Here is a 25,108-nt window from a genome sequence, read left to right as displayed (position 1 = left end):
AACCGAGGTGTGCGGTATAACAACCTCATTAGCCTTTAACAACGTTTGATAGCCTCAAGAAAGCTGCGATGACACAGCCGTATTCATCGCCTCGCTTCCTCCACCAGCCATTGTCTCCCGGCAACTCCGCTAGCAGGGGTGTAAAAAAAGCAATCAACGTTTCAACTAAGTTATACAGGGTGATTCGCTTCAGAAATAGAACGACTAGTTATCCTGTACGATGTTCAAAATAAAAGGAAGCCCCTCCGAGATGAACATCTAACAGGTCTTCCTGTGTCTTCTTCTACGTGAATGGTTTTCGTCCAACTAATTAAGCCTTGAAACAGAATACCAGATTAGGCGTAACCGAAGAGAGAAGCATTGCGTAGGTTATTTTGTTAGAAATCTATGTTCAGTCGTGAAACATCAAGGGAAAGGTCCATCGGTGTCCGTTAATGTGGTAGCGGGTAGACATCAAGCGACGCGAAAGAAGCCATTATTTTCGCTTCCTTTGTTTCGTTGTTGCGTTGTTCGAGTCGAGGTGCTTCTTTGGTTCATTGGTTACTACAGTCGAAGATTAAGGCACGCGGAATTCAGGTGTGCGTCACCCGAGGGTGTAGTTGATACCTGCGGATGGCCGAGAGTTTGGAGACAGACTTTTCCTATTTCCAAGCAATTTTGCCAACCAATTGGGTCCAATAGACCTTTCGTTATAGCATCCAAATGTCATTCCACGAGAAATACACACGATTCTAAGCTATATCTAGCATTAAACACAGTTAATTTCACAAATAGACAGAACACGCGCAGTCGTCGAGCAAGCGCGAGTGGAAGTTATCTTTTGTGACTGTAACAGTTCGTTGCGAATCATGAAACAGACAGTTTCACGATTCCATGAACGTGTCGTACCACTAGACAGAACCTGGAGGGACATGAAAGAGCAAACTCACAAACGATATGAACGCTCCAGGCTTGGTATTATTTCGGTAACACCTGTGGATGACACGGTGCTACGAGCAAACGTTGCCAATAGCAAACGCGCGTCACGCACGAAACATACACGTACAATACGATCTGATGCAAGCCGAGCTCGATCAATTATGACATCGTGTCTTCGATCGTCCATGGAATCTTTAACTCTTGCAATTAGCCTGAGTGTTTACTCCTTGAGAGCTTTGGACACACTATTCTGATAGTTTTCCCAGCAGAAATAAGTTTACGCCGATGGTTATGTTTCGACAACTTCCACTACGCGGCAACGTTATCTGTTGAGAAAAGGTAAAAGCAAAGGAATTTAATTCTCGTTCGATGGGTCCTTTTCAGTTCGAGACCTAATTGCTTCCTATCGTTTGGTATCTCGAAGTCGTTCCGGTGATCAGCCATTTTACATCAGCTTTTTCCTCCCGCCGTTGCTTTTCTTTGAGTTACCGCGTTAAAATGAACGCGGCTGCTCGTTACTTGTGATGTTCGTTTGAATAGAGGCGGCAGAAGGAAGCCAGCGGTTGTCTTTTCGTTCTTTCGCCGTTTGCATGAATTTAAATGTTTGTTCCTTGCGCTCAGTTCTTACTTTTTCTCGGAAGTAACGATGTTTCTGTTTTTCTCCTTCAATGCTCGGATGACGATGATGCCATCGAATAAAAAATCGAGTGAAAAATTACTAGATCTACGTAAAATACTACTCCAACAATATTTAATTAAAATAACCATGTGAAATATTTCTTACACGGTTTCAAAACTATTAAACATTTATCATGAAGTACTTCCAACGAAGCTATTGCCTTTAAAGTGCTCGAAAGGTAAAGCTACGCGCGTTTCCATTAAGTAAACATCAAATCTACTGGTGGAAGGCTACGGAAACCGGGGAAATGGAACCCGAATTTAGCCTTTCCCGAGACGTAAAAACTTCACGGCTAGTTTCCGCAAATGTAATTACAATGAGGGGATTGAATGCCGCGTCTGACACAAACCATCCATTATATCACCGAGCGGGAAACTTGCCAAGCAAAAGAGCCGAGGGAGAGAAGAAAGGTACCCTGCCTGTCGCCTGTTCCCCACTTTCCATTCCCGTCCATGTCTATACGTATTTATGCTACCTTCCCGATATTTGCTCCTCTGCGTCCAATTTTATACAACCACCAACTCGATCGATGCGGAAGATCTCTCATGTCTGACGAAACTCCTGTTTCAGCCGTTGTCGCCTCGCGAAAATGGTCACTCTTCTAATTGCAGAACCAAGATTATGCCAACTATATTTTATTTGATCGTTCTCCGTTAGTTCGATCCGCACGAATCGTTTGCAACCACATGCGTGTTTCATTTATTTCCATTTATTTCGCCCTCATAAAACGCGATTTCGTTTTTATTCCTCACTTTTATTTCAACATTTGGCGACATTTTATCTGTCGGAAGTGATTGTCCTTGCAATGCGTTTCACCGTTCTTTTATCTCCCTTTAATTTTCAGTCTCTCTTTCAGATTTAATTGTCCATTGAAATTATTGTTTTTGCTCGTTTGATGTTGTCCCCTCTCCGCTTTCCCGGCGTCATTTCGTTTCTACCTCAATAGTCAATGGATATATCCTTTGTTCTCAGTGACGGGCAATTAATGTAATTAGATCAAGCGCATTTGAGGGCTCGGAGTACTCGACTGTACGTCGACCAAGCTCAAGGCCAACGGTATGCCGATCGCTTCTCGGCGAAAGTGAAATTATCCCGTTCTGATCAAACCAGTCGCGTTCATTTGGGCATTTCAGCAACAGTTTCTATTGCTGACTAAGACCTCAAGAATTTCAAAGTTTAACGATTTCGAGAATTATGAAATATTCAAATATTTGAAATTTTCGGAAATCGAAAGTTTGAACCTTGCGCGATAAGTTTAAAAGGGGCGAATTTTAAACGCCTGTATGACGTATGGTTGAATCAACTAACCTCTGAATATCTCATTTGCGAAGCATAGACGTCCGATGTCAGATGTTACACGCTGAGAAGATTAACGTGGGCGTTAATGCGCTGTGGAGCGTCTTTGTCTTGCATTTCGCAGTCGATCGATACGATCATTGTCGAATACCTTTGTCAAGCGTGAGTGGTTCATTATATCTCGCCGGATCGCCGACACAGCAGGCCTTCATCTTTGTTTGATGACACGATGTCCAAGAAAGTTTCATCTTTGATCTCTCACGGCGGAGAAACACGGTCTTTCGTGAGAGAGGCTAGTTTCGTCCCACGGGCCACGAACATGTTTCAAATTTCTTTCCGACAGAAATCTTTTCACATAGCGCTCTTACTAAAGTCTTCTCCAACCTTTATCTTATCTTATTTCGTTTATATGGAATACTGCGCAGAATTACCAGATATCAAAATTTAAGGCGTGTCCCTTTTTTTTTACATTTATTTAACCCCTCCACTTGGAAGATTAAACAAATATCGCAGTACTTATTTTAAAAAATTGATTCTATTTCTATTTTATTTTCATTACACTTGATAAATCACACGCCAGCGGCGTTCTTTACTATGCGGTTTGGACAATCGTGTTTCCGCCGTCGCTCGACAGGTGTGCAATTACCATCGAACACACGAAATATGGATTGCGAACAGGTTGACATTAACTCTGCGGCCTACTTTTGGCATAACGCTCATAACGGGCCAGTACATGCTGTTACAGGCGTATTAAACGGATAATCAGTCGCGTTAGTACGTTACGATGGAATGATATACATGGTAGCATATCGGAATATTAGTTCCAATTTGAATACGATTAAGCCCAGCTCTCGTATCAATTCTGGTCACCGCGATCTTAATAAAAATATTAAATACATCCCACGCATGAGATCCCTAAAAATGTCCAAGTTTGAAGACGGGAAGATTCGAGTATTCAAAAATGTGATAAAAATTTACAGTGATCGACGATAAATTTGGCGATTCAGAAATTCGGAATAATGAACCGTAACGTTCGAAACACTAGCAAATATCCAAAGTTTCGGAATTTTCAAGTCTAAAAAAAAGTAAGATCAACGTGCGAACGAACATTCTATTGAAACGTTCCACGTAACTTCATTACCAACCCGATTTTTCTGCGCTCAAAGGGTAACAGGGACATTGAAGCCAACCCCTTTAGATGTGACACCTCGTACATCAGAGGCACGTCGGAGGGCCCTCTAATCAGGATTATTAAAGACGCCTCTGCGAGGGGTAACTTAATTTCTGATTGACTCGATCACCTTACGAATCAGTTCCCATTCAAAGGGGCATATTTGCGATCGCCTAATAAGTTAGATAGGCGCTGGTATCCAAGCCGACCAGCGTTATCGCTTGAATACATGAATTCCATGCATTTCTCTCGATCCAATTCGATTGCTGTGTCCGCGAATGAAGGATGGCCTGATATAATCTCGATGAATTTCAAATTTAAATAAACCACGCGGCTAGGAAATTATTCAACACTGATTGGCAATCTGACAGATAGATAAGACAAGAGAATTTTGAAGAAGATTTAACGAGGAATAAGGTTTCTATTTTCTCAGAACAATTTTTAGAGAGAACAAGCGTTCAGACTTTCTATTTTTATAGTACTACGATATTTTATAATTGAATTAAATATTTATTAATAGATACTGCATTAAATCTTTATAATACTATAATATTTTTCCCTCTATTGTTTGTAACATCAACTAACTCTCTATAGAGATTAGGTTAAATTAGGTCGGCTTAATTGGCTACATAAAAAAGTAAAAGATACGGTTAGTAATTGCAAGCAGGATAACTTTGATGAAAACTTTAGCTGTTGCACAAAAGTTAAAATAAGTCGGAATTTCAGAAACTTCCAGGTTAAAATGCCTCTCGAGGTAAATGGTACAGTTTCTGGTGGAAAAATTTGGCTAGACTGAAATCCGTGGGAGGATTGATTATCGTCGTCGCTTTAGCAGTCGCCGGTGAAATTGATTCGAAAGTGTATCCTCTAATTTTGGCGCCGGATCGTGGATCGAGCGTGGATGACGACCCACTGACCCAAAGCAATTCATGCGCGTCTGTACTATTTAGCTCCCTAGAGTTATGCGCGCTCGTTTCGTTTTATTCTGCGCTTGTGGGCCATGCGCTATCGAGAACGACGAACACGGTAAGCTCTACTTTCGACAACGGAATTTCAGGACAAATTTTGATCAATTACCACGAAAAAATTGTACGGAGTCGCACGTAAGAAAATTCAGAACTCTGTTAGGGTTCTGTTTAGTTTGTTGGCGGATGCAGCAACGAACTCGGGCGTGTTGGCAACATACGCGTCGTAAATTACCGGAAGCCTTCTCGAGATGTCCAAAAAGGGGTGGAGACTATCGCCTCGAGGATGCGAGAGCCAGTCTATCGCTGTTTTCTGAATAAACCTGCACTCTATTTCTTTTCTGAATCGACTTCGTTCTTCTATTTTTATGCATGGAATACCGCGTCATCACGGAATATATTTATAAACGGATGATGGACGTCTTATAGAGGCAACAGACGTCCTGAGAAACACGCCATAGAGATAAGCAACGAAGAATCGGGAGGAACGTGTCGTATTTTCACGCGAATTTTTCCATCGCCCAGAGACATAACATTATTGATTAAAATACCGAGACGCATCCACCGGAAGATCCGCAGCCGCTGGCAGACCATTACTTAATCGTCTAGACTGGTTTCTAGATACTCTCTAATATGATATCAAGTAAGAATTAAGAAATATCGCTTTCTTTATCTTTGTAAATGATGTATGGAAGTGGAACTTATTTTACTTCTATTTTTTCTATTAAACTTTTATATAAACATTTAACCCCTTGCATTTTGAATTATTTTTCAATTACGCTACCAACAACTCCCTACTTGTAAGCGTTTTGTTTAAAATTTATCTCACAGAACAGTTCCTCGACTGCTACTTGTAAATTTTCAAACTTTTCTGTAATTTATATTTATTGAACTTATGTTCTTTTCTTTTCCGTTTCGGAACGTACAAAAGCAAGAATAAGAGTGCGAAGCACAACTTAAGGGAAAATGAACGAACGATAGTCTTTCCCTCGCGTCTTTATCCGAGAGAACCTTGATAGATATCCAAAGCACGTATCTCGTTTAAGAAATTGGACAGAATCCCAACGATCGTATACAGGGAGCAAAATGGTCGTGTGTCAGCCACCGTATTAATATGTAAATGAATCGAATTTTGAAACCTACCAACTCGTTTGCTGTGAATAAAGTTCTAGGAACCGGAGAAACTGTAGTTAATGAACATCGAGTATAAGTACATGGAATTCAGTGACAAACTTTATTCGAGCATTGGATTTGGGCGCGGCTTTCCACGTTCTTGAACGTGTAACGAGCAAATTCAGGTTTTTTCGCATGCATTCATTTTTCATTTCGCAATACTACGAGCCGACGAAAAATTTCTTCAAGTTGGAACGCACTAGGTGTCAAAGAATTCGAATGATTATCGTCGCTAATCTTATATCTCACGCGTCCAATTGTTACACAACAAAAGCACGCGCGGCCAATGATTTTTTAATCTTCCGGTGGAGCTCGAAATATTTGAAGAGAAATAAATTGGGTAAAACGGACAGCGGGAGGCGAAAGTGATTCCTTCAAAAAATGCTGTTTTCTGGACAGCCGCGGCGCAAAACGTTAAATCGATTTTAAATAAATAACTATGCCCCGCGTGGATTTGCTACGCGCTTTATTTCCTTGTTCGGGAAACGAACACCTGGAAAACTTCCCCGTCGGATGAAACGCACCACTTATTCGAACATTTTCCGCCCGTGTCGTTCTATGAATCGATTCTGCCAGTGTTCTATTCGAAACTCGAAAATATTTCAAGCGAACGAAACGTAGCAAAATTTAATAAAAGAACAAACATTGTTTTTTCCACGTATCTAATGATATCGTTAAAAAAAATATATAAGTCGGCTTTACATAAATCAGCTGCGCGTAAATTGCCGTAATTCTCTTTTATCTGTACGGGGAACCGATTCAACAATGAACTCGCTACTTTATTCAATGCTGACTTAAAAAGGATTTGAAACGACGTTTAAAAAGACTGTTTCGTAGAGATTTGGTGGACATTACGTATGTACCCCGAAAAGCACAGTGCAGATTCGACCCGGAGATTCCTCGAGGTGGAGAATACAGCAGGACAAAGCCTTGTGCTACTTGGATGTACTGCAGCCAATCGACCAAACGACAAATATTGATGCACCAGTGTTTATCGAGCGTTGTTACCTCTGTCACACCCAGATTACAATTTGCAGTCCTTCCTCATCCATGTATACGAACTATTGTCAGACGGACAATTGAAAAAAATTGTTCTCGTGGCTACATTGCATTTACATTTACTATTATATTTACTATATCATTTTTCTATTATGAAATGGAAAACAGGAAAAAGTCACGTACAACATAAGAATGATACGCACATGGTACGGTTAAGATTCTACCTTCTGAAAAGATAGCATTTACCTGCGACACTGTTATTTTGGATTGCCAGAATTTCCAACACCGATTGAAAATTCCAAAGAAGTTCAACGCAGATCTCCTAGAAACCGCTACAATGCCAGCGAGACTGAGAAAGTAGAATCGCCTCAGCAGTGACGCGACCGATTATTGCCGTTTCGGCAGCAACTTCCTTGATCATTACCCCAGCTTCTCTACATTATACATACGGGACGGACGCCGAAACCGTATCCGCGTCGGCGGGTCTAGCGGAGAATCGGCCAGTCGCTAGGGACATTTACATTTTTCGACGGTGGGACGCTCGAGGCAAATGGATTGTAAACGAGCGTACACTTTATAACAGGGTTCGCGGTACTTTTCATTTAGAGGGGACCGTCGTTTTCTGTGCGGTCGCGGATCCGTTGGGATCGCTGCCGCTTCGTATGAATGCAAATTTCTCTGGGAACCGTAATTCCGCCGAGATGGCGGTTTCAATTGGATCGCGCTGATGGGGATCAACCGGAGCTACGAGGCGATAGCGGTTTGGTATTTCGATTTCTTGTTATGGGATCCTTGGGAGAGATTGGCCGAGATTTTTCAATTTTCTAAGGGATACAGTGTGATGTTTCAGGGTTCTGTGCGGTAATCTTGTATGGCGAATTTTAAAGTAGATGTGTCTATATAAAGCCTAGCCTGGTAACGCTCTAACAGGACAAATCCAAATTTACAACGTAAAGCGAAACGCATATGAACATAAAGAATACTTTTGTATTCTTCAATTGCATTAAGAGAAACGACCTTCGAGCCTCATATATATAATAGAAACACAGAAAAGATTAGTTCCAACAAAAAGAACCGACCATTACCCTCTTCTAATTGAAATTATATGCAAGCCTTGAATAGAGAAGGACGCAAAAAGTCGATACGTGTCACCAAAAAGGTGAAAGTGGAAAAATTCGACGACCACGAGTTCTATACCGAAACGCCGGTGGCTTCTTGTTCGTAGGCGCAGATAGCGAGACCACCGCCGACTCGCCTTTTTAACGTCGAACGAGCACTGTGAAAAGGCTCAGGGGTGAAAAGAAGGAGAAGGAGTTCGCGACGGTGACGACGACGAAATTCGATGGAGCTTCAAGTTCGTTGGCCAAAGGCAAGGAAAAAGGACGACGAGGAACAATAAAGGAAATAGAGGAAAATCGAGACAATACAAAGAGACCGATTCTCCGATTGGCTGCATTCTCGGCAATGAATTCTTCTTTACGTCGAGTACGTATAAAGGTATTTGTGAATTATAGGTCAATTGATAGATAGATGTGAGGTATGGAGTGATGAATGGAACGGCTTTATTAAGGCATTAAAGGTGTGAATCTTTGCTAATTCCAAGGTAAACGTTCCCAATACTAATACAGTGTCATTTCTATAATTCAATGAATATTTAAAACATCCTCCTAAATAAATTGCTATCCCCTATTCTCTCGTATCTCTCCTCCTAGGTCACCAAGCAGCATCCTTGCCAAAACCGTCGCCTCATTTCTCGCAGTTCCATGAATTTAAATCGTCCTCCCGCAGCTATCGAGCATTTATCTCCGATCGAGATAAAACTGGTCCCGCTGCTATCCACCGGTATATAACGTGACAATGCATCGTTACTTCGACGGGACAGGAGGATCCGGGTTACAGTGAACGCTGCAAGCCGCTCGAGATCCGTCTTTCCGAGCATCGAACGTCACCGGTGAGACAAGAGAGGAAAGGAGAAAAAAATGGTCGAGTCGCTGTTGCGAGTAAGAAAAATTGTCGACGGAGGGCGAGCGTAGCGAAAGAAGCCAGCAGAGAGACTCGGTTGGAGGGGTGGAGGGTGGAGATCGCATCGCTGGGCTTGTAGAACAGAGAAGAAGAAGGAGAAGAAGAAGAAATCGATGGGAAGAGAGCAACGGTGTCGGTGGGTTCCAATCGAATCCCCTTTCCGTCACAGAGGACTTCTACCCTTCGTACGACGTCGGGAACAGATTGGAGGCGAGTCGAACGCGATCGGCATGCGAGTAATACAAACGACGTTGGGGCAAGGGAAATTTCATGAATTTCGGATCTCGGAGAGGCTACGAGGTTCCGTTGAAATTCACTCGGCGACAGCCAGTGGTTGTTTAGCGTAATTTGTGGATTTTAATAAGAATTCCCGCGGTCGGCGTGTGCGCGTTCGCATACGAATTCGGGTGTAATAAATTGTTGGATTCCAGTTTCAACCGAGTCGAAGAAATCTAAGAGACTTTAGAAGTTTCTATTTCGTGTATGAAATTGATAAAAGAGTTGTGGTAGAAGGATGACTAAGCAATACATGGGTGTGCTAGACTTGTGCACAATAACGCCTCCTTAGGTTATTCGTATTAGCGAGTGAGAAAATATACATGATCCTCTTCATCCCCTTTTGCATCCTGCGATCCGATATTTCTTACATATGAATTTATAATTTTATATTTTCTCTCATCCATAGTACAGTACACCCAGAGTGGTAATAAAGGATGTTACACAAAACGTTGCATGCGCCAACCCAATACACGAAACGCTACATTAAGCTCCAAGTATCGGTAAAAAGAGCTGGAAAAACAGAAACCGAAGTCTCGCGGGCAAAAATTCCGCTCTACGTATACTGTGAGGCGTCAAAGCTACAAAGGGGCGAGTGAGGCGGGCTTCCGGTAGATGCACGCTTTTGAAGCATAGAGACAGCCGCGGATTTCCGACAAAGCGTGCCAGTAACACCGCTAATCGTCACGAAATCTTTCGGTCGCGCATAAAACCGCCGCTCGAGCACCGAGACGTCCATCTCGAGGTTTTTTTGATAGGTGTCGAACCGGCAGTTCTTCAAGTTTCTCGATCCGAATCGATCCGGGGACCCGGGCAAGTCCACCACGCGACAGCCTGTGCACCCTTAGAATTTGTGGCTCGAGAAGGGAGCGTTTCTTCCGGGACGTATCCGATGTGTCTGGTAATTCGTCGTTAGCCGCGTCTTGGAGTTTTCTGCAAAGCTTGCTCCACTTTCGTATCTAGAATGTTTCGTTCGTATCGAAGTTGTTGCATTCGCTCTTGAATAATTTTTTACCTGAAATTGGCGTTACCTGAAAGCTGAATTGATAGAAGTCCCTCCCGTACGAAATTGTAGCATTAAAATTCCAAAAGCCAAGTGATCCGTATCGATTTGCAAAAAGTCGTTGACACGTTGAAAAATTCGCCAACAATTTTCTATTGGTGTACCCACTGTTTCGTTAAGAAGAAGGAAAGAGGAAAAGTCGAAAGAATAACTAAAGCGGTCGGACAGGGGGAAGGCAGGAGAAAATATGCATGAGAATGTAAATCGGTTTTCATCTCGCTGTACGTGGAGCACGCGCTTGAAACATTTCGATCATCGACTCTCAAAACCGGACAATAAGCGGAACAATTATCTCCATTCAAAAATATTCGGTACAAGCTGCATTTCCTTTTTCTTTTTTTTCATTCAACAGTAGCGTCTGCGTAGCCTATTCGATTACAATAAAATTATAATAGTATATTACAACTTGCGTTCGAAACATTTTTCCTACTTTTTATATTCTCCCTCGAGATATTTGCTTCTTCCTTAAGAAAGAAGCAAATTTCTTTATTATATTTCTGGAGGCAAAAACATTTCCATGCAAATCGAACAACTTTCTCTAGCCGATCAATCAAGATTCCACAATCAAGATTTTAATATACCAAACAAACTCCTCAACAGATATAAGGGTCCTTTTAAGAGACAGAAAAATTTCGTAGCCAATGAATCGTGAGCGTAGAGTAGAACAAAATCCTCCTTGTCGCGAGAGACCGCTAACGCTATTACTTATACTTCGCGGAAGTCACTGCGACGATTCGGTCGAACCTTTCTTCTCCTCTTGGTTGCCACGGCGAACATTCGTCTCCTGCTTGCCCCGACGTTTCGTGAAATGTTCTGGTTACGTGGGGACAATTACTAGCCGACGAAAAGCGACAATGGTGGAGGTGAATGATGAAGAGGGAAAGGGACGAGCGTGGCGAACCGAAAGGCGCCGGAAGAAACGGCCAGAGAACGTTTTATTACAAGGCCGCAACAGAAATTTCATCCCCCAGCGTCGTTCTTCTCCGTTGAGTTATAATCATTGCAGTCGCTTCGCTGGTGTACACCAATTCCGCGATCCCTTACATTTTATGGCGGCAATGCCGCGCACGCGTTGCCGTTCGAAATTAGACGGCCGTTTCTCACCCCCATGCTCGGTGCCGATTTCAGAGAGATTATTAATTATCATCTGGCAATCGAATGTGTTGTGTATACCTCGTCTGTTGTGCATTCTAAGAAGTAACCTCGAATAACTTTTAAACTATCGTTGATAGCATACGTAAAGCGGTTTTCGAAATTTTTATTTCTACCACTCAACTACGAACGAACGCTGAGCGGTTTAATTAAAAATTTGAAGAACCCACAGTATTCTTCGATAAAACACCAAAAAAAGATTTATGGTAAGATTCGTCTATTGCGGTGAAAGTAACGAAGGTGATGATAAACTATGATGCCATGCAAGCAAAGTTTCCGGATAAATAACGCGCGCAAACTTCCGCGCAAAGCATTAATGCCCATGTAATCGGGAAAAGTTCAATGAGCACCCTACCATCGATCGTCGTTCAATCAGTCGTTACCATGAATCCTTTTCCCGTTTGAAGACGAGCAAAATTCTTCTCACTTCTAACGTAATTAACGCTCAATTAATGATTGTACATAAAGCACGAGAAAACAAGAAAAAATAGTTATAACTAGAGATTAAGTATGCAAGAAATCTATTTAAAAAATCTTTTATACTCACTTAGCAATTGTAACTGAAATATATTAATCATGGCTGGTCGAATAATTCGGCTCCAATTAATTCCGACACAACTTAAAGCTACGCGCGGCTAATGAATTCGCAACAATGGAAAATCGGCTTAATTCGATCAACCGCAATTGACTTTTCTTTCGCATAATCGTACCGCCGGAGTGACCAAGTAAAAATTCATTTAAGTACACACGATCCAATATGTACAATAATGAATATTTTCTGCCATTTTCATCAACTGTTCAAAATGCAACGTAACCAAGTAACGTATCCCTTGAAATAAGGGAAATAAAAGATGGAAAATATTGAATTTAAAAAAATAATTCGCAGAATAAAAATGATAATAGCCAAGACTTTCTAATTACTCAATGCAACATTTATATAACTGCTGGCTTGGAATGAAATTTAAAGGCAAAAGCTTTAATCTTTGATTCACCCAGGGACTTCTGTTTTCCCACGCGATATTCCCCTCCTCTTATTGGCTCTCGTAATTACTCCTGCTGCATTTTTCTGACAGTTATGCAAATTAATATCCCATTAACCCCGGCGTTGAATTAACAAACTCGATTGATTACTCGCGTAAAGAAAAAAAAAAAAAAAACTTAACTTCCCTTGAATAACGTCACGCGAAAAATATTTTCTTAGCACTTTTCTGTTCTACGTTTGTAATCACCTAAATAGCTTGAATCTCTGTACGTTAATTAGTTTATCTAGGCGTTTATAATTTAGCTAGCCCCAAAGCAAAGTAACCAGATATTAAAGTTTCTCTTTTCCGTGCTACCAGCCGGAGATTCGATTAACTTGAAACCAAAGCCAAAATGAATATACGATCAAATAACACATCATCTATTCTCTCTCCTTCTCAACGCAAGGAAATATTCCATTCGCATTTCATAAAAAAAAAGAGAACATCCCGGTTGCCGTCACGTTTACGTAATATCTCTTCTTTTTATTTTTACCAGACGCACCGCGTTGCCAATGTTTCAACGAAATTCCGACCAAACACTTACCAAGGCAGGGCGGTTAAATACGAAAAACTAAATTCCACGTAGATAAAATTACAGCAGCGTCGAAATTTCGCAGCTCTAAATAACAGAAAACAGATTAGGCAGGTTATGTAAGTAAGTTAGACGATACAAACCTTGATAAGAAATGTAACAAAACTGTTTAAACTTTACGTGGAAATTTTATAAGTACTTGGATAAAATTAACCTCGGGGAAAATGATAAAGAACGAAGAAATGCTCAACGTTGGAAATTGACAAAAATGTAAAAAACATTCGATTCGAGAAGTTGCAGAATATCAAGATTGGAAAGCCTGGAATCTTTAATTTCTAGAAGTTGGACGATTTCCAATATGAAAAATGATAATATTTCAGATTTGAAAACTACTTGCGAGGAAACTTTATATTTGGCGAGCATTTTGTCTCATAGAAATTTATCTAAGATTCTCCTCTACGATTGATAATAATTATGAGTAAAGAATTTAAAGAATCGCTTTCAGTTTAATACGAAAAATAGCTGTTTTACGGATTCTTCGAATCTTTTCCTCGGCTTTTAATCTGCTGTTCCACGTTACGTATGTATAAACAGTTGCAAATGGTTGGAATTAGAGAGCGGCTAGAGCCGCGAAGGCGAAACTTTTATCGACTGGTCTATAGGACATCAACCCCGACGAAGTCTATCCAGAAATACCTTGTAAACGTAAGAAAGTTTCCATAAGCTTCTCGTATCCGTCAACGAAAGGCGACAAAGATAAATGCGCTCTGGTTAAACGTAACGATACGAAATTGTTGAAGTATCGTTTGAGATATCGTCTCGATTTTGAAACGTCCCAAGTTAAGGAGGCGAAAAATGGCATAGCTGGTAACGCAAAATACGAGCAAGCTAAAGTAGGGACGATATTACCGAGCAGAACGTATTCTCGATTATTCACCATTCTGCGTTCTACGCGGTAGGAAAACTTTTTTATCCCCTTTGCTATTTTTTCTTGTTTAGAGACACGCCGCTTATCGAATATGGACCGTGTCTGACCATAGATATTCCTCTTTCACTTAAACACGATAATCATACAATTTACATATATCAACAATAATACGTTTTGATTTTTCAATTGTCAAAAACGTAAACTTACAAGAGGTCAACTTTTTTCTTTGCGAAAACGTTCGTTTCGGCTTTGTTCGTCAATTATTAATAAATACCACTAACGAATCACCGAAAATGGCACGTAAAATAGCTGAAAATTGCAAACTAACAAGAAACCACAATTTCGAGACGCAATTTAACTAGTTGTACCAGTAAATATTTTCCATCGTATCCAAATACTCCTTGCACTTACATTTCATTGCTTTTCGAAAACGATCGTAAACGATGGGAGAAGTTCGAAGCACGGTTCCATTGATGGAGGAAAATCGACGTGAGAAGTCGCTCACCCGGTGCAGCGAAGAAAACAAAAAAAAAAGAACGCTCCCTCGAAGTTCAGCATGGTTCGGTAATTTCCATAAAATGGCTCCTGTTTCCCCTTTGGGCGAGGAAACTTTCCATCGATCCTCGCGATACTTAACCACGAGCGAAAAATGGAAAAAACGTAAAATTCCCTGGTTCTACTCGCAGCTCGCCGCGGCAGTTGGTGAATATCGATCATCCGCGGTTACAGTTCGACCGCTCGAAACGGCACTCGGTCCCGTTTTGGTCATCGAACGCTCCCTTTTACTCGTAACCGGCCGCGCCGCGTCGCCATTACGATGTAACGCCTTTGGTTTCGCGTGCGGCGTGCCAAGCTTGACACGATCGTCCAATTAACCGAATGATGCGCTGTTGAAATTGATCAATCGGTGGTGGTTACTACGTTTTACCGACGCGAACTTGCCGTTTACGTGCTTCGAGTACGCTTTCAAGTTTTTACGGCACAGAAATTAGGGCCTAGAACTTGTAACGATCCTCATTTTTAATGCTTTACTTGACAATAGCTATTAGACGAGGTTTAGTCGTATTGAACGTCGAAGAAATATTCTAAGACTAGTATCGATTAAACATAAAGTAGATACATTATTTATATAAAGAAATTTAGAGTTGAGTCTATTGAAGTAAGACTCCTCCTTCGACGCTCGTCCAATATTTCAAATATCAATGTGAAAACAAACAACGCGGAATAACAGATTTCCCGTTAATTAAACGGTCAAATGAGCGACAAATCGAGTGGCGTTTAATTGTATTTTTCCTATTCAACATCTGTATTGACGAGCAACCAACGATTGCGTGATTTTCAACAGGGAACACACCGTAAACGAATCCATCGATGGAATAAATAGCCGGGCGTATTCCCATTTCTGCGTACATTTTGGTCTCCTAACGCGAACACAACCCGTAATTAAACCTCCAATTTACGCACGCTTTTTACATTTCATCGACCATAAGCTCGTGAAAATTGGCACTTCTAGAGCAGTAATTGTGTTCGGCGTGAGTTACGGCGCAGGTGTAAACGTAGCTTTGTGCTGTGATACACACGCGTAACAGTGTTGAATGTGTTATATCGATAATTAGTTTTGGCTACAAAAAGAACAATAGGATAAAGTTACTTTGAAGCTAAACGAACGTTGCCTTTGTATTTGTAACACAAGAATAGAATACATTGAGAAAATTCTAAATAATAATTCGTTTCCAACATTCTGTCAAAAAATAATGATATTTTTCGAACGCAGGGCGTTAATACAATATTTACGGACTTAAAAGGAAATGTAAGTTATCGCATTCCGATTCTTTCATTCTATGACCGAGTTTCTTAAAAAAAAAAAAAACACACACACACATACCGAAAACGAATCGTGAATAATAAATATTCATTAGTTTTGCTCGTTCGATCATTCGGAAATAGTTACTGAAAATGCTTCCGAAATGGATGCAATTATTAATTAAATGCCTGAACTTTAACTCTCTGGTCGAGATAAAAAATCATACAGGAAAGTTAAAGGACGGAATTTTCAAGTTGCGAAAAAGATGGAGAAATGTTGCGGAATAGAGTAGTACCCATATAACTTAATAAATATGTACCAAAATTTCCACCTGCTAGGTTTCGACTTCCCTTAAAAATCGGCACGAACTTTTTGATCAACCCAGTACTTGCGTCGATTTCGAAAAATAAAAGATGTTTACTTCATCTTGATGTCGTCACGTCGTATATACTTACTTTTGCAAAGTTACTTATTTACTTTAAACATGTTAGTTTAACGCCGGTAAAAATTACGATGTGCGACGTGTGATTGCTTAAAACAAATTGGGTCGTGCCCACCCGATTTATCATATACCTGTACAAAGCTTTGTGTAACTTCGGTTAATTTTATTCGACGACCCATGATTTCACTAAACAGAATTACCTGAAATTACTCCAAGCTACGGTAATTTTATTTGTTACTTAACTAAGGAAAATTTCATCTGTCTCTAATACGTAGAGAGCCGTAAGGGGATAATTAGTGCTACGCGAAAAAATTATTCACCTATTCAACGAATTTAATTGATCCATTGAAATTAAAGAATTATTTTTAAATAATTTATTTAACTGTATATTGCGTTATACGAGCGCAAAAAATATTCGTAACGCCAGAAAAAAATATTGCTCAAACATTTTCCACGAAATTGAAAAACTTGCAAGCATTAAAAAAGGACCGATTGAAGCTTACACGAATTTCGCATTTCACCCCCGAAATGATACCGCGCGGCTTCAGAAACCACCGGCAGGATCACAGAAAGTTTCAAGCTCGCATTCAGAATCTATAGGCTTGTACTTTACTGGTCAGTATTTAAATACGAAGGGTCGGTATCCTTTGAAGTCTCCACTGGCAGCTGAACAAATACCAATTGATCAAGAACGTAATTATTTCTCGACTTACAACGAGTCTATAATTGAATTGGTTTAATACCGTATTTTCTCCGCTTTATATTGTCCGTTCATTAATTAAACTAAGTAACGTAACTGACAGTATCGTATCTTTATACAAACCATTTTGGTAATAAAATACTAACCGAAAGTTGATTTAAATACCGATCGGTCATCTGTTCCCGAATTATATAAATATATATAAATACAATTTTAACGGCAAATTACCCGAGTGAACATCATACCGACCATGCACGATCGTCACAATTCGAGAACTATGGTGATCGATCACTTCCGCGTTGCTTCATGGCGATTTCCCCGGGGCCGATAATGGGGATGCGAGTCCAGACGTCGCGAAGCAATTTAACGATGGTACGATTAACGAGAGTGGGTCGATTTAACGATCGATTATCCGCTAATGATCGCCTTCCAAATTGCAGGAATCGCAACAGACCTTTCACTGTCTGAACAAATCAAATTTTACTTGATTCTATGCGAGGTTGATTAATCGTTTACAACCTGACCTTATCATTCGTTGATAACGATTAGATTGTAAAAAAAAGTAATAAACAATGGTATAAAATGAACAGAGAGAATAATAAAAAATACATTGAAAGAGTAACAATTGTTAATCTATTTCGTAGATTCTATTCTATAAAAATTCCATCGGGCATTTGACCGTTATGATATAATCTCGAAACAAAAGCAATCACGGAAAGCACTTTTAACCGCGTAAAATCAATTTTTCGGAAACATCGTTCGTGACATTGTCGAAGTTAATTGGTACTTGGACCAGTTGCGAAGCAGCCGTCGACCGCCGGTTAATTTCGCGTAGCGAAGCCCTACCGAACCGCGTGAGTCCCTACAAAATATGTACCGATAATCGAACGCAAAGCGCGGGTTAATTGAAAGAGCGCGTCCCGCGTCGTATCGCGTATCCGGAATGGCCAACAGAAAAGATGGAGAAACCAGCGGGAAACAAGCAATCGTTTTAATGGCGCGTGAACCGCGCGTAAACAAACGACCATAGCTGGGTGCAAGAGGGTGGTGGGTTAAACGGCGCTTTCGGTTTGGTATCGAACAGCTCGCAAACGATTCACGAAAAGTTAAAACCCTGCGTTTGAAAATGAGGAATGCCGAAAGTATTTCCAATTTCATCGCGGCCGGGTATTTCGCTAAAGCCGAGGTAATATGCGGACGCTGAGAGTGTCTTTGTCTCTTTCTCTCCCTTTGTACGGGTGGGGTAAAGAAGAAAAAGTGTGTGGAAAATGGCAGCGCACGAAATTACGGTTCCTCTCAAGATCGACCGTTTCAGGGTCTAAAGAAACGATGGGCGAAACGACCTCGATCGTCTGAAGAAGAGAATGATTTCCGTCAATCCTCGCAAGTGACGTCACTGGTAGATTTTTGTCGATTAGGGGTAGGTTCGAAATGGTTGAAAACGGGCCGCGAGCTAGGGTCACCGTACGATTTTGTTCCCCTAAATTGGAATCGTGTGGAATTAAAGTTCTCGAATAAAGGGATTTACAATATAATTTTGTTAAGTAAACACAGATGCGAATGTAAATTTTACTGCATAACTATACTAGATTACAATGCGAAATAGTTCACGAGTGCAAAGGTAAATAAAGGAAGTTGTTGATTGTCCGCAGGACAAGACTTTTCCAATACAGATATTAGTATACACTTATTGTATTTAATAAACATATGAAATGTTCAATGTGATATTATATTATTCAATACAATTAGTGAATAATTTAATATTAATACCTTATGTCGTTTCATATAAGGAGTTAAGCTTTTCTGACTAGAAAAGGTTCAATTAAATCTGCTATTATAGTAATTAACTTTTACCTTTACATTGGTTCAACGATTTTAATAAATACCTTTGAACGGCAGGAAATTAAGTAGTCCTTTTATCTCTTAGACACTGAATTCCTGCTGGAAAGTTATCGTTCCTATTTCAGAAGTTGTCAAGTAAGAACCAATTAGAATCCTCGATTCGTTAACAATACATATTAGATTTCTGATCTAATTGGCATTAATTCGACTATCTTTATCTTTCCAATAAATGTTATAAATTGAATAAAAAAAGAAGAAAGTAAATCTAATAACTGAAATTATACGCATATATCTTGATTGTAAAAAAATTCGGTAACTGAAACATTCGAAAAACGAAGTAATCGAAATTACTGTCGATTTCCGAAATTCTAATCGGTGCTATCGGCTACAACGAATGAGTAGTCATGTGTCACGGCTCGGTAGATTCTCGCCAATCTCGCTTGTATTTGCGTTACGGTTGGTGTAACACGCATGTCCATACACGCCCACTACCTTATAATCGGCTACGCGCTCTATGTACGATCGTGTACTGCATCACGCGACGCGAGTCGCATAACGAACGAGGACATTACCAAATTGACCGGGCAGCCGCTCTCGAACGATTTAATATTCGTTACAATGTCCCCTTCTGGCAATAAACCTTCTGATTGCGTGATTGAGTCCCGCATGAGGGAAAATATTAACGGGAAAATTAAACTCGGAGAACTTTGAAAAATGACAGCGGAGTAAATTTAGCTGGTATTCGATCCGATCGAATACTTTTTATCGATGGACCATTCAAATCTTGTGTTGGGACTCGGTATTGTAAATTTAACAATTAATTCTGTAGAATATACAATTTCTAAAGTCCTGCATTCCAAGTATTCGGGATAAGGATCGTCTGCAGTGGTTCCACTGATGAGACTAGCAAACAATATCGAGATGAAACCAGTCTATCCTTCCTTTTTCCCTCATTACACGTCTTTTTCGGTAAATGCCTTCTCCGTGTCGTATAACTTCATACGATAGCACCGTAAAGACGAGACAAACTTTTTTCCGTATCGCTGGCTATCTGAACCAATGAAACTGAGATTTCTCTATTGATTTTTAAATTAGATTAAAAGAAGATTGTATAGAAAATTTGGCTTCGCGTGTTCCTTGAATAAAATGCACGTACATGAATGTACATGAAAATACACTGCATTGCAAATTCAGCTTCGGTTGAAAATACAGTTCCTACTTTATAACGCGATTTATTATCTACAAAAATTTCAGTAGAAGCTTCCGATGGAAGTGTGCTCGAAATCTGTCGAGATTTCAACTTGGCGGTGCACAAAAGGCAAAGCGACTAAATATTGTCCTTCGAAATATGAAATTGTTGACACACGAGAATCTCTTTAGTCGCAGAGAGAGAGAGAGAGAGAGAGAGAGAGAGAGAGAGAGGGAGAGAGAGAGAGAGAGAGGGAGAAAGAGAGAGAGAGAGAGAGAGAGAGAGAGAGAGAGAGTATTAAGATCTAATGAGAATTTGAACTCTGTTCTTTAAGTTTATACTTGAACGTACAAGATAGTGCCATGCATCGCAGATTTAAGCGCGTCTATTACGTGGTAAGGTAAAATGATGATGAACAGATAGAGGTAAGGAAGAGTGAGTGTAAAAGAGGGAAGTAGAGAGTGTGAGGACCGGACGGGTGGCTTAGATGGATCCTTTATTCGAGGCCTGAAATAAGGGGTAGTAGTCAAGTCAAACCCCCCTATAACGCGTTAATTCGCACCGTCTTATGAGAAACTGAAATTTAGTAGAAACTAAAGGGGAATCGAACTGATCTACTCTGACTGCGAGGCCGTTCCTTTCGACTCGAACGCAGCATAAACGCGAGGGTAGTTCAGTAGTAATCCACTGTACACACTCACGTTCCAAGGCTGCTACATTACGAACGCTCGACAGGAATTCGATTTGACTTCGGATAGAGTGAAAGCGTATGTATCGACGTGTACACTAATTTCGACTGAACCCAATAGCTTTGGAATCTCTAAACTTCGGTCATACTGACGCAAGAAATAACAACGTAACGAGTCACCCTATCTAGGGAACGCTCGAACCCAATCAATTTCACATTTCCTACTAAAATGTAATGCCAACGAATCTGCGCGCATTATCTTTTAGTATACTTTCTCATTTATCTAACCACTTAAACACCATTAAATATTAAATAAAATCGTATTGAACATTTGATTTGCCTGCGTCTAAACAGTCCTGAACACGATTTGATAATTTTTCATTCCTGTTTTCGTTTCTATGTTTCTCCCGTGATTGTTTAAACTCTACGTCAATTGATATTTCGCGTTTGGAAAATATAATTTTCACCGATCGTAGCAACGAATCGTGAAACACCAGACAATTGCAACACGTATATTATGCGCGGTGTTCGCATAAAAGCGAAATTAACCCGATTGATTTTCTTCGAATTTCCATTATTCGCTTCCGCTGAGCGATCATGAATAATTTAAAGGTTCATTATGTCTAATTACCATTATTAAGGCAAACACGATGAGGCTTCATAAAACAACGCGGCCGTATCCATCGGTGAGCTCGTGTTTGCTCATCCGTTGTTAATTAGTGAAATTTCATCCATATACAAACTATACATTGCCCATCCATCTATATGCGGTACGAACACATATATACATGTATACGGATACACGAGAGGTTATATTAATTCGACATTCCTTGTGTCAAGTCAATAATATAACCTCTGATTGCAAGATCGAGTTAAATCTCGCGGTGCCTTCAAAAACGAGCAATTTTCGCGGAGGGGAACGCCGTTGATTGCTGTATCCAATTAGCGACATCGTTGTTGTCTTTCTAATTTCGATTCAAATTACCGTGAACACCGTTCGATTCGATTCAGATGTTTTTCTCGTCGGCTACGAGAATTTCAACGCCAGCAAGAAGCTTCAGGCTTCGTTCGAGATACCGCCGTTGCTCGTTTCATATTTTCTAATTAATAAAAGAAATTACGCGCGAGGACTCTGTTCGAAGGTGAACGGTGAAGTAACATAAAGCTTCTTTGCGAAAATCGCATTAGTAGATGTTGTGCCGATGCCTGAATGTACGGTAAACTCAATTTGTGACGGGACGCGTGTAACTTCTTTGGGTATGCGATTAGATTTTCGCGTCTGATTAATCTCAAGCTAAGCTTCGGTAACTGGCTTCGCAGCGACAGTAAGTGAGGATAACAGAAACGGGCGAAAAGTGAAGGTAGCTGAGAAAAAGATACATTCTAAAACAGTGAAACTTCGTAATTACTTGATATATGCCTTGATAACTTTGATACATGCAATAATTCGATTAAAAATGAGTAGTGGGAAAATAGAAAGAAATTTTTAAAAAAGCCCCCAAAATGTTTCCACTTTTTTCGCAAACACCCGTATGTGTGTACACGAAAAAAAAGGATTAGGACAATTAACAAGCGATGATTCGAAAGAGACAATGAAACCCCGTCGCTTTGGAATACGAGTATGGACGTAGAAAAACTCGTTAAATTCAGAGTCGTAGCAATTCAATTACCTTTCTTTCTGCTCCTCCCGATATTTCTCTCTGTCTCTCAGCGAAACTTTATCAAGTTCCCCTTTTCCTCGCGGAATTTTTCGCTCGTGCTGCTTCAATTCTTTTCCTTTAGAGGGGATTCCCGGTGGAATCTACACTCGCAGGAAGAGCAAAGGATATCCAGTGTCGCGAGTAATAGCGCGCCATGGCGACGTGAATATTCAATTAGAGCTGTGTAATGGATCGGAATTCGGGAACGAACGCGGGAAATATGTACGAGCGGCTTTAAAATAAATAGGAGGCATTAAATTGGTATCCCGACGAGTTCGATGCAACTGATCGAATAAAAAATATTTTTGAAATTTTATATTTCATCTTTTTTGGGAGAATATCCTTTTTTAATATCGTTCGATCGAGCTATTTATTTTGTCTGTTAACGGACATTTCGTTTGAAATGTTTAACTTCCATACGGCATTCAATTAAAAAAGAAAAAAAACAATTAATTCTCCATATAAAGATGAATTGAAATCGAAGGCTGAGTTCTTGATCACTACGTAAGCAAATTTCTATTACGTTGAAAGTGAAAATGAAATTATTTTGATTAAAAGTTAATCAATAATTAGGGTTTCAAATGTTATGTTGTATGTGGAATATTCTGGAAGAATGCGAGCGAGAGCGAATGTGCAGAATGAACGAGTTTTTCGCCTAAACGTTTTAAAACGACGAATCAGTTGTTCATCACCCGTCTTTAGAGTAATAATCTCATAATCTCAGTTGTAAAGAACTATCCAACGATTTCTAAAACATTGTAATTGTCCTTAATTAATAAATATCCTACAATGTTGTTAAACATTCCAGCAACCAAATACATATAAATATAGGAATAAGTCGAAGAAAGAGAAAAAAAGGGAAAAAGGCAAGTAAAACTTAGGTCGCGTCGCAGCCATTCCAACGCTTCAGTCGCACGCCACGCGTATTCCGAGCGAAACGGGCACCGTTTCGGAGCAGTCGAAATTGAACGAGACAACGTTCGAGAACCTGACAGATCCGATCAACCGGTGGATCGCACTTTAGAGAAGCAGATGGGTCGCGTCACCCCACGTCGTGTCAGCCCGAAAATTCGCTGTGTATTATCCCGTGGAGAAGGATGGTGCGTGAGTCGCGAGTGGAGAAGCTACGCATCGTTCGCGTTCCCAGCGCGTCGGGTTCGAGGCGAAGGAATTCCAAGTGGCAGCGCGCGATGCCTCGCGGCCGGCTAAATGCGAACTTGTCCCGGTGCCAAGTAAAGCCAATTACTGCATAATACCGGCAGCTCCGGGTGTATAGTAGCTCTTTCACTGGAACGCGACAGGGCCAACAGGAGCCAGGCCCCCGAGACCTTGCCACGATTAAGAAGCGCCCGCGCCCGCGCCAGTTAAGTGGCACGCCGTTTCACGGATAACGTGTTACAGGTAGAAACAGGGGACGTCTGAGCAATTGGTAAAGGTTCGGAGCGCTACGAAATGGAATATTCCTAATGTTTCGTTCGAGAGCAACGAAATTTTGCGAAATCGAACATTTAATTTGTCGAACGTTTCGACGTGAAAGAAAGGTTTCTTCAATTTTTAACAATAAAGCAGTCAAAATTCCTTCTACCACTCTACCATCAATTTTTATTTCAACGTTATTGTTCCTGCCGTTTTTTAAACATTATTCCACCGGTACACTTCGCTCTTCCTCGAACTTCCCGCCTCTATTAAGATTGATCGGCGTGCAACGATCAACGCGCGGCTCCATATGTATAAAGAAATATTTCATTAATCACTGTCCTACTATATCACAGTTTCATCTAGAGCCGTTCAGCTCGGTCGGCAGGACCATTTATTAAAACAAGCCCGTCTCTTAACCATGTTACGTGAAATTACACGTGAAATATTAAAATAACAATCCTCTATTACGGAGCACCGTGGCTCGAGTGAATCATCGTTAAAAATAACCGAACGTCGATCAACGAAACCCAATCGGCTCACCTGCGGTGTGGAAAAGAAACGAAAACCATTATTTACTATCGCATCCATAAATATGCCCTTGATTATGAGAGTGGTTCTGGTTCCAGTTTATGAATCTGGTATTGCCATTATCTTGCGCAAAAATATTTATTAATTCGATCGAACGCAAACCTTGATATGTCTTGAAGCGAAAAAAACAAATATGACTTTCATGATCATTCAACAATTCCAACGGCGAAATCTCGAGTATCCGGGCTGCGGGCAACGACTCGGTTACGCGAGGATCGATCGATCCACCCTCGTTCGTGTAACGCGTCAAGCTGATCCGCGATCGAACCCGAATACAACAACATTGTTGCACGGTGGTTTCAACGCTCAAGCAGACCTCGTTACGCACGGTGAAGGGTAATCGTTAATTTTCGCCCGGCACCGGACGCTGTTATTATTTTCGCTGTTATTAACGCTTATCCAAATATAAGGGGATAGAAATAGCGACGCGCGCGTTCCATAACGCGTGGCACGAAGTATTTCGTAGTAGACAGACAATAATCAGCGTAATATAGAATTTTAAACAATATTTGAAAATGGACGCTCTACAGTGCGAAACAG

The 25,108-nt window shown here is 40.6% G+C and overlaps 2 protein-coding genes across 2 annotated transcripts in view; one reads left to right on the top strand and one right to left on the bottom strand.

Moving 5' to 3' along the window:
- Ptp36e (protein tyrosine phosphatase 36E) overlaps positions 1 to 25,108 on the bottom strand; it is a 61,267-nt gene that overhangs the window by 15,265 nt on the left and 20,894 nt on the right. The window lies entirely within an intron of this gene.
- The window catches only part of Alars (alanine--tRNA ligase, cytoplasmic), a 100,340-nt gene continuing 94,003 nt past the window's right edge, over positions 18,772 to 25,108 (top strand). Inside the window, exon 1 of the mRNA XM_076908217.1 lies at positions 18,772 to 18,776. The gene's annotated coding sequence lies outside the window, so the exon portion shown is untranslated. The remainder of the gene's footprint in view (positions 18,777 to 25,108) is intronic.

Source organism: Xylocopa sonorina, chromosome 1 (assembly GCF_050948175.1).
Source record: "Xylocopa sonorina isolate GNS202 chromosome 1, iyXylSono1_principal, whole genome shotgun sequence".
In the NCBI taxonomy this organism is placed as follows: Eukaryota; Metazoa; Arthropoda; class Insecta; order Hymenoptera; family Apidae; genus Xylocopa; species Xylocopa sonorina.
Note: the sequence above shows the minus strand (reverse complement) of the source record. Positions and strands in the feature narration are given on the sequence as shown.